Raw genomic sequence first — 11,531 nt, 5'->3', positions numbered from 1 at the left:
AAGTACTACCTCTCGAACGGGATAGTAGTGCAGCTCAGGAAAATGTTCCTGTGATGCCTACACCAACTGAAGAGGAAAATAATGATGATGATCAAGGTACTTCGGATCAAGTTGCTACTGAACTTCATAGGTCCACAAGGACACGTTCCGCACCAGAGTGGTACGGCAACCCTGTCCTAGAAATCATGTTATTGGACAACGGTGAACCTTCGAACTATGAAGAAGCGATGGCGGGCCCAGATTCCAACAAATGGCTTGAAGCCATGAAATCCGAGATAGAATCCATGTATGAAAACAAAGTATGGACTTTGACAGACTTGCCCGATGATCGGCGAGCGATAGAAAACAAATGGATCTTTAAGAAGAAGACGGACGCGGATGGAAATGTTACCATCTATAAAGCTCGACTTGTCGCTAAGGGTTATCGACAAGTTCAAGGGATTGACTATGACGAGACATTCTCTCCCGTAGCGAAGCTAAAGTCCGTCTGAGTCATGTTAGCAATTGCCGCATACTGTGATTATGAGATATGGCAGATGGACGTCAAAACGGCATTCCTTAACGGACATCTTAAGGAAGAACTGTATATGATGCAGCCGGAGGGTTTTGTCGATCCTAAGAATGCTAACAAAGTATGCAAGCTCCAGTGATCCATTTATGGGCTGGTGCAAGCATCTCGGAGTTGGAACATTCGCTTTGATGAGATGATCAAAGCGTTTGGGTTTATGCAGACTTATGGAGAAGCCTGCGTTTACAAGAAAGTGAGTGGGAGCTCTGTAGCATTTCTCATACTATATGTAGATGACATACTCTTGATGGGAAATGATATAGAACTTTTGGACAACATTAAGGCCTACTTGAATAAGTGTTTTTCAATGAAGGACCTTGGAGAAGCTGCTTATATATTAGGCATTAAGATCTATAGAGATAGATCGATACGCCTCATAGGTCTTTCACAAAGCACATACCTTGATAAGATTTTGAAGAAGTTCAAAATGGATTAGTCCAAGAAGGGGTTCTTGCCTTTATTGCAAGGTGTGAGATTGAGCTCGGCTCAATGCCCGACCACGGCAAAAGATAAAGAAGAGATGAGTGTCATCCCCTATGCTTCAGCCATAGGATCTATTATGTATGCCATGCTGTGTACCAGACCTGATGTAAACCTTGCCGTAAGTTTGGTAGGAAGGTACCAAAGTAATCCCGGCAAGGAACACTGGACAGCGGTCAAGAATATCCTGAAGTACCTGAAAAGGACAAAGGACATGTTTCTCGTTTATGGAGGTGACGAAGAGCTCGCCGTAAAGGGTTACGTCGACGCTAGCTTTGACACAGATCTGGATGACTCTAAGTCACAAACCGGATACGTGTATATGTTGAATGGTGGAGCAGTAAGCTGGTGCAGCTGCAAACAGAGCGTCGTGGCGGGATCTACATGTGAAGCGGAGTACATGGCAGCCTCGGAGGCAACACATGAAGCTATTTGGGTGAAGGAGTTCATCACCGACCTAGGAGTCATACCCAATGCGTCGGGGCCAATCAAACTCTTCTATGACAACACTGGAGCTATTGCCCTTGCCAAGGAGCCCAGGTTTCACAAGAAAACCAGGCACATCAAGCGTCGTTTCAACTCCATCCGTGAAAATGTTCAAGATGGAGACATAGATATTTGCAAAGTACATACGGATCTGAATGTCACAGATCCGTTGACTAAACCTCTCTCGCGAGCAAAACATGATCAACACCAGAACTCTATGGGTGTTCGATTCATCACAATGTAACTAGATTATTGACTCTAGTGCAAGTGGGAGACTGTTGGAAATATGCCCTAGAGGCAATAATAAAAGTGTTGTTATTATATTTCTTTGTTCATGATGATTGTCTTTTATTCATGCTATAACTGTATTATCCGCAAATCGTAATACACGTGTGAATACATAGACCATAATATGTCCCTAGTAAGCCTCTAGTTGACTAGCTCGTTGATCAACTGATAGTCATGGTTTCTTGGCTATGGACATTGGATGTCGTTGATAACGGGATCACATCATTAGGAGAATGATGTGATGGACAAGACCCAATCGTAAGCATAGCACAAGATCGTGTAGTTCGTTTGCTAGAGCTTTTTCAATGTCAAGTATCTCTTCCTTAGACCATGAGATCGTGTAACTCCCGGATACCGTAAGAGTGCTTTGGGTGTACCAAACGTCACAACGTAAATGGGTGATTATAAAGGTGCACTACAGGTATCTCCGAAAGTGTCTGTTGGGTTGACACGGATCGAGACTGGGATTTGTCACTCCGTATGACGGAGAGGTATCTCTGGGCCCACTCGGTAATGCATCATCATAATGAGCTCAAAGTGACCAAGTGGTTGGTGACGGGATCATGCATTACGGTACGAGTAAAGTGACTTGCCGGTAACGAGACTGAACAAGGTATTGGGATACCGACGATCGAGTCTCGGGCAAGTAACGTACCGATTGACAAAGGGAATTGTATACGGGGTTTTGATCGAATCCTCGACATTGTGGTTCATCCGATGACATCATCGAGGAGCATGTGGGAGCCAACATGGGTATCCAGATTCCGCTGTTGGTTATTGACCGGAGAGCAGTCTCGGTCATGTCTGCATGTCTCCCGAACCCGTAGGGTCTACACACTTAAGGTTCGGTGACGCTAGGGTTATTAGGAAGACTTGTATGTGATTACCGAATGTTGTTCGGAGTCCCGGATGAGATCCCGGACGTCACGAGGAGTTTCGGAATGGTCCGGAGGTGAAGTTTTATATATGGGAAGTTGTCATGCGGACACCGGAAAGTTTCGGGGGCATATCGGTATTGTACCGGGGCCATCGGAGGGGTTTCGGGGGTCCACCGGGAGGGGCCACCCCTCTCGGAGGGCCACATGGGCCGCAAGGGGCAGGGAGCCAGCCCCTGGAAGGCTGGGCGCGCCCCCCACCTTGGGCCCATGCGCCTAGGGTTGGGGGGAAACCCTAAAGGGGGCGCCCCCCTTGCTTGGGGGGCAAGTCCCCCCTCCCTGGCCGCCGCCCCCCTCTAGATCCCATCTAGAGGGGCCGGCCCCCCTTGCCCCTTCCCCTATAAATAGAGGGGTGAGGGGAGGGCTGCTGCACAACTCAACGCGCAGCCCCTCCCCTCCCCAACACCTCTCCTCCTCCGTACGTGCTTGGCGAAGCCCTGTCGGAGTACTGCTGCACCAACAACACCACGCCGTCGTGCTGCCGTTGGAGCAATCTTCCTCAACCTCTCCTTCCTCCTTGCTGGATCAAGACGGAGGAGACGTCATCCGTCCCGTACGTGTGTTGAACGCGGAGGTGCTGTCCGTTCAGCACTTGGTCATCGGTGATCCGAATCACGACGAGTACGACTCCATCATCACCATCCCCTTGAACGCTTCCGCACTCGATCTACAAGTGGTATGTAGATGCAAACTCACTCCCTTGACTCGTTGCTTAGATGAACTCATAGATGGATCTTGGTGAAACCGTAGGAAAATTTTTAATTTTCTGCAACGTTCCCCAACAGCAAGAGCTCAGACATTTTGATTTATTTAAGAGATGAAAGGCTTGCTGGAAAAAATGAGAAAAAATATTTCATGACTTTGGTTGACGACTCCACTAGATGCTGCTACGTGTCTATCTAAATCTTCTATTAGGTAGGGGTCGTGCGCGCTTTTGTTAAAACCAAAAGACGAGGCTTGATTGCATTAAAATTTATATGGCATAAGTAAATCAACTTCAAAGGATGATCAAAAGAATCAAGTCTAATAGTGGAGAGGAGAACTTCTGGAATGACTCTAATTTATTCAGTGTGTAACATGGAACCTGTCATTATTTTTGAGAGGATGCTTCCCAACTCACCCAGTCAAATGTGATACATGAATGTAAAAACCGTACTCTAACTATTTTATTTAATGCCATGTTAAATACTTTATGCTTATCGAAGCATGGTTGGGGAGGCTATATTGCCATGTCGTCATGTCCTAACTAAGGTTCCCACTAGGTATAAGGAGATCTCATACTATGAGAAATGTGAGTATAAAAGAATGACAATCTCCTACTTGAGAACTTGGGGTTGCTTAGCGAACGATAATGCAGAAATTTCCAAAAAGCATCAGCTTGGACTGGATTTGGTTATTCTAGGCTATGCTCAGCTAGCATTTTATATGGATTTTTGGTGTTGAATTCTAAGGCACCTTACGTAAAGTTCAACATATAATGGAGTCAAAAGGATGCTACATTCCTTGAGATTTTTTTTCTATTGGAAACATGTACATCACTTCTAGACAAGAATATGATAGGACTCATGAATCTGCCATTCTGATGGGATATTATGAGTAAACACGAGATGAACATCTTGTGGAGGAAGTGAATGATATGCCCGTACTAGGAACGAGAGACATAAGAATGCAAGGTCCTTTGGTGAAGAATTCATTGTATGCCTCATGGATGATACTCCCAATTCCATTTCGGAAGTTTATGCACCTGTAGATGCTGACTACTAGAAGGAAGTTGTTAGTCAAGAGATGGATTCCATCATGGCTAATGGAACATGGGAGATCACTAATCATTCTCGTGGTTGCTAACCTGTAGGATGAAAGTGGGTGTTCTAAAATAAGCTTAGGCATGATGGTATATTTCAAAAGTACAAGGCTCTTGTGGTCAAGGCTTATAAGCAAAATAAGGAAGGTTGATTTTTTTATAATTGTTGAAATTTGGCCTGATTAACCAACCTTGGACTATTAATCTTGTTGTATTTGATACACAATTATTCTCATTCATCAAATGTACCTTAAGGCGACCTTCCTAAATGGAGAGTTGGACGAGGAAATTTGCACTGAGCAACTTATGATTATAGAGTAGATGATCAACAATGATGGGTGTTAAAGATAACTAAATTTTTATATGGCCCCAAATAAGAACCTAAGACATATTAGAAGTTCGATAGAACTTTAACATATACATATTTCGATGTTAATGTAGCTGGAAAATGTGTACAATAACAACATGGTGGGAGGTAATGCACTTTTATTTTATCATTGAAGATGTTAACAATATTATATCTCATAATTTTGAGATGAAAATCTTGGTGTGCCTGATGTTATCTTGAACATGAAGCAGTCAGGAGATAAGAATAGTGAGACTACACTTTTGCAGTCCTGTTATGTTGATAAGGTTCTAAGTCACTATGGGTATTCATGTTATATACCTTGTTCAACCCCTTATGATCCGAGCGTGTTGGTTCGGAAGAACCATAATATAACTACAGATTAGTTAGTGTACTCTCAAATTATTGGCTCTTTTATGTATTTAGCAGGCGTTACGAGGCCTGACATTGCTTTTGCTGAGAAAACTGAGCAATTTGTTTCCAATTTGGGAGATGTTAATTCTCATGGTCTCGAGACATTTATGCACTATATGAATAGAAATGTGAGCTATATGGCATTCAATGTAATTATATTTCGGATGTTGGCGAGCTCAAGGCCACAAGTGGATATTTGTTCATCCTTGGAAGTGGCACTATTTCGTGGAAGTGTTCAAATCATACCATCTTGACAACGTCAACAATGCAAGCAGAACTCACATCATTGAATACAAACATTATTGAACCATAATGGATCCATGAGCTCTTGATATATTTGAGTGACATCCTGACTTAATAGAAATGATAGACTACTCATATAAACAAGGTGGACCGCCACCGCCGTCGGCCCCCGGGCTTACCCCGGCACTGACGGGGGAAGGGAGGAAGTAGATTGCGACCATAATGGCTAGGGTTGTGTCCCTCCCAAGTCGCCCGACGCGGGGGCCCTCCCCGTCAAGAAATGCAAAGGAAAATAATACATTCTCAATTAAGAGATTAGAGTTCAATGTTGTTCCATCTAGCTGAGAGAATATAAATTAACTTGTAACACCGCAGCCTGTTCTCTCTTCCTGCCCACCTTGTTGTATCCCTCTCTTCTCTGATTGTAATTGCTACTGTTTAATTAACTAGCAAAAGATCCCGTGCGTTGCAACGGGAGAAAAAAATACCAGACGTCCCTAACCCAATAATCATGACTGAAGACCTCAGTAGGTCCAAGCCCTTCATTTCAACTTGACATCCCATCTGTTTTGCCACTTATACTCCTTCCCACCCTCGCCGCCCGTTGCTGAATCCAAAGATGTCTATCTCTAGGCATAATATGAGAAATTTGTTTTTTTCATGCGAGATTTTTTGAAGCGTGAATGGATTGTTATTATTGGTTTCTTTCATCTCCAGTATGGTTTTGCTGAGGTGTTCATTTGTAATCCGGATCAACGTTGATACGAAAGAAAGACGGATCATGCGCTATTGACTAAGATTGCACCCTAAGTAGGATTTTAAAAATGTTTAGTAGGTAGAATAACATCATATTCAGTTTCCACACGTTTTTCTAATCAAATTTCATATATAACACGTCAAAATTAAAGTTATGGTTTAAAATATATGTATTTTTTTTAAAAACCTTTGTTTTAGATGGACTTTGGGTTGATTTACCAAAATATCAGGGGGTTTCTATTTAATTTCATGTCACTGTGTACTACAAGTTACTTACCAACGAGAGAAAGGGGTTCCCTATAAAACTGCAAAAAAAAAACGATTTGTTTCTCTGACTTAATGGTGGACCGCGGGTTAATTATCATAAATGGTTAGGGGTTTTCTGTAAATGTGAAAATGTTTCGTTTCTCTGGCCTAAGTTGGACTGCGTGTTAGTTAACATCAAACGTGAGGATTTTTTTATGAAAGGGTTGACGGACGGGCAGAAGCAATAATCCCTTTATCAGTAGATATAGATATATTCGTTCATGCCGGCGTAAGTCCGCCGTTGCAGCATAAAAAACAAGGCGAACATGCTCCCAGGCGAACTCTTTTTTTAGGGGAACAGGCGAACTTTAAGTTAAAAGACTGATAGGAGCAAACTGCTCCCGGGGAGCACATGCTTGATGCTTCCAGGATTATGTGCTACCAAGATCAACAAAGTATTCAGTTAAAATATTTTAAATTCTAGAAAATTGTGGAAAAAATAACACACCTTGCTTGTGTATATACATGTAAATTTTCTGTTGGATGATAGAGTCAGATGTGGCACGAAGAAACGTACGTGTAAATGGTCACATTTAATATGCTGCTAAATTTCTGCAGGCAGAAGGAACCATCGAACAGGGGACAAAGAAGAGTAGAAAAAACTCCGTCAAAATTAAAGTTGCTCACCTATGTTGTCAGTGACAAGCGTAACACACCCACCCGGTATGGCAGGGTTCCCAATTGTTCCTAGCGGGCACTGGCATGTGAACGTTCCTTCAGCGTTTGTACATTCACCGTAGCAACCGTTAGCTTCTGCCAATTCGCACTCGTTCACATCTACACATATATGTAAAGATCAATCAAATATCAAAATGAATTTGCCATACTCATATAGAAGTGCACATAACTTATAAATGTTTCTGAAAAATCATCAAAATAAAATTATCCAAAACAGTAAGGCTTCATTTGGTTCATAGGGTAGAAAATTCATAGAAATAGGAAAGTCATAGAAAATGAGATAAAATGTATCCCAAATCTTATGAATAGTAATAGGAAGGAGATGCTCTTTGAATAACATCTAAGATTTTTTTTTTCCAATGAGTCTAGACTAATGTTTATTTTTCTATGAAATGTGAAGGATAGGAAGTATTCCCCCATAGGAATAGGATTCTATTCATATAAACTAAAGGGCGCTTAAGGAATTTTTTCTATACAAATCATATTCTATGGAATTCCTATAGAATTCCTCCAAACCAAAGCAGGCCTAGTTTTTCTTAATTGCCTAGTTTCACTTACAAACTGGACCAATTGTATTCTTCTTTATGAACCCATGAAAGCACATACCCTTACCAAGACTTCCCATAAAAGAAATCAAACTTTTAGGTTGTATCTAGACACCGCATCAAGTTTTGTCCAACTCTACAAAAAACTATGGACACTACAAAGTTAGTTTCATCATAATATATGTTCTCATGTGGTTTGCGTGCACACACACACACACGGGTGTGTTTCATATATTTTAGGTAGTATACATTATATGGGAGCGTATGTACGCATTTTCAGTAGTATATAAGAACATTTAGGTGGTATATATACCACTTTTTATATAGTGTGTATCATATTTTTAACATACTTCTTTTTTTACGGACAAATGTGTATGCATTTCACAAATATAATAAATTTATGAGCTCTAATTTAAGTTTTTCATGTAGCCCAATTTGGACTATCTTATATAAATGTTAAATTTGTATAAAAAATGTAGCCCAATTTGAAAAAATGTCCAACAAGTATTTCAAAAATGTTAATCAAGCTATTAGAAAATATTAAAAGTGTATCAAAAAATGTTAACATGTATTAAAAAATGTTAAATTTGTATTGTAAGAAAGTCAAACGTGTATTAGAAAAATGTTGTTGCCATATACCAGAAATGTAGAATGAAACCAAAATATCACAAAAAATGAAAACTGAAGAAAAAAAGAAAAATAAGGGAATACAAAGAAACCAATGCAAAAGAAAAAAGAAAAAAGAAAAAAACTAAAGAAAGACAACGGCGAAAGAAAAGGCAAAAAACCAATGAAAAGAGAGAGTAAAAGGGATAAAAAATGGAAAATGAAAAAAAGGAGAATAAACAGTGAAAACCCGCCTTGTTTCGAGCTGTGAAAAACCGTCCTACTTATCAATCGCACAAACGAGCTTAGCACAGCGGCTAGTCACACTTGCTGATAACAGGGAGATTAAGTTTCGGATCACATGGGCACCCCATTTCTCATCGCGTTTTTACGTCATTAACTGCACACTAATAGGCCGGCCCAATTTGTAGACCCTTTGATGAACTTTTTCCATATTGGATGAACGTTTTTTTTTGAATTTGATGAACTTTTTTCAAATTGGATGAACCTTTTGCAAATTTGATGAACAATTTTCAAATTCGATGAACCTTTTTCAATTCAATGAACCTTTTTCAAATTTGATGAATAGTTTCAATCCGATGAATGTTTTTTCGAATTCAATGAATTTTTTTCAATTTCGTGAATGTTTTTTCAAATTTGATGAACTTTTTTATAATTCGATGAACATTTTTCAAATTTGATGATCATTTTTCAAATTCCATGAACACTTTTCAAATTCAATTAATCTTTTTTTTCAAATTTGATGAACGTTTTTCTAAGAACAAGAGTACATACCGTAGCAAACCGGTTGTTCTTTTTCTAAAGAAAATCAGTACATACAATAGCAATTTTGGCGAAAGAAAAAAGAAAGAAACTTGCGATTGAGCGGGCGAGCGGGCGACTAGCGAGCGAGCAACGGGGCCACTGAGCGTTGCTGGGCTAGGCCAAGGCAAGCAACACAGTGGGTGTTGGTTCGCCAAGGCACCACGGAGGAGCTCTCGCTTCTATACGCGCTCGCTGCGGCAAACAGTCAGCCTCCAGCACAGTAGTGCCACGACTGGGCCGGCCCATGCATAGCACAGAAAAAAACACTAAAAGAAGTAGCACTGCAGCGGCTAGAGATCGAACTCGCTCCATATAGGTCATTTCGCACGATGCTAGCCACCCCGCCAATTTGGTACTCACGACGGGTGAGTGCCTGATATTTACTGTAGCATACAGATTTTTCAATATTTACACGCATAGAAAACACGAACAACTTTTTGGAAAATTTTAGATTTCAAAATAGTTTTCGAATTATACAAAAAGAATTAGAATTACATGCTTTTTTTGAAAATTTCAGAACATTTTTTAGAAACAAGAACAAATTTGTAAACACGATTTGTTTTTAAATTTCAAACTTTTTTGAAATGTTTCAAACTATTTTCTCAAAAATTGAATAAATTTTGAAATACTGAAAGTTGTTGAAAAGAGTGAACAAATATGTGAACCAAACAATTTTGGAATTATTCAAACAATTTTTGAATATTTGAACATATTTTGAAAAAGTGAAGAATTTTCAAAAATCCATTTTTTATAAAACGCAAACAACATTTAAAAGTCCAGAACAATTTTTGAACTAGTGAATAATTTTTAAAATCTGGAACATTTTTTAAAGTGCGAATAACTGTCAAAAATCCTGAAATTGTTTTGGAAGAAATGGATAATACTAAAATTTCTGAGCATTTTCTAAAACACGAAGAAAATTTGAAATTTCCAAAAATAATTAAAAATTATTTTCTTCCTAAATTCTGGAATTTTTTCCAAAATATGAACAAAACTAAGAATTGCCGGACATTTTCTAATAGAAGGGAACAAAATTTGAAATCTGAAATAATTTTGAAATTCCTGAACATTTTATGAATAAAAGGGAAGATATTTTTTTTGAAATTCTGGACATGTTTTGAAGATTTTAAGATTTTATTAAAATTTTAATTTCCAAAATAAAACAGAAACGAAAAAGAAAAAAAGGGGAAAACTTAACCAAAAAAGAAACAGATAACAAAAACCAGAAAAAAGAGAAATTGAATTTTTTTAAAGTAATGGAAAACAGAAGAAAAACAATAAAAGAAACAACATTGAAAAAAGTAAAAACCAGACCTGGATCTCTTTGGAACCTTCGAGAAGGTTCCCAAAACTGGGATCAGTGCTAAGGCGCAACGGGGCAGGCCCATTTAGTCACTCCAGTCGCTAGAGTCTGTGCGTTTGCAGGAAAACTTGATGCAATAAGCATCATATAGGGGTTCCATGTGAGACGGGAGTCCTCCTCGTTGGCGCCTTATGCGCCGCTTTTGCATGCTGGCGCTCACGTCCCAGCTCACATGGGCCGGCCCATTTTAGCTGGATCGACAGAAAAATCGCTCGTTAGATTCAACAGACCCGTTGACCGTTCAATTCAGTAGACCGTTCAACTTTTGACCAATTCGCAGTTGACTGTGTTGACTTTTCGAAAAAAAATTAAAAAAATCATTAATTTTGAAAAAGAATTCCTCAATTTGAAAAAAGTTCATCAATTTTTAAAAAAGTTCATCAAATATTGGAAAAAGTTCACGAAATTTGGAAAAAGTTCATCACTTTTCAAAAAAGTTAATCGATTTGAAAAAAAATTCATCGATTTTGAAAAAAGTTCATCGGATTTAAAGAAAAGTTCATCAAACTTGAAAAAAAGTTCATCGAATTTGGAAAAAAGTTCACTGAATTTGAAAATAGTTCATCAAAATTGAATAAAAGTTCATTGAATTTGATAAAAGTTCATCAATTTTGAAGAAGGATTTCGCGAATTTGGAAAAGTTCATCGAACCTAGGAAGAAGAACAGGAAAAAAAGAAAATAAAAAAAGAAAAAAAGAAAATAGAAGAATAAATGAAAGAACAAAAGAGATAAATATATGAAAGTTAGCATGTCTTGTTGGTGATGGCGGGGTGGTTAATACAACTTAGTATTTAGCAGGACGTCCCCGGTTCGATTCCAGCTACTAGCAGACTTTTTGGCGGTGTGATAAATACAGAGAGAAAAGCTAGATGGGCTGGCCCAGCGGTGAG

Source organism: Triticum dicoccoides, chromosome 6B (genome assembly GCF_002162155.2).
Source record: "Triticum dicoccoides isolate Atlit2015 ecotype Zavitan chromosome 6B, WEW_v2.0, whole genome shotgun sequence".
In the NCBI taxonomy this organism is placed as follows: domain Eukaryota; kingdom Viridiplantae; phylum Streptophyta; class Magnoliopsida; order Poales; family Poaceae; genus Triticum; species Triticum dicoccoides.
This window is presented reverse-complemented; position numbering follows the sequence as displayed.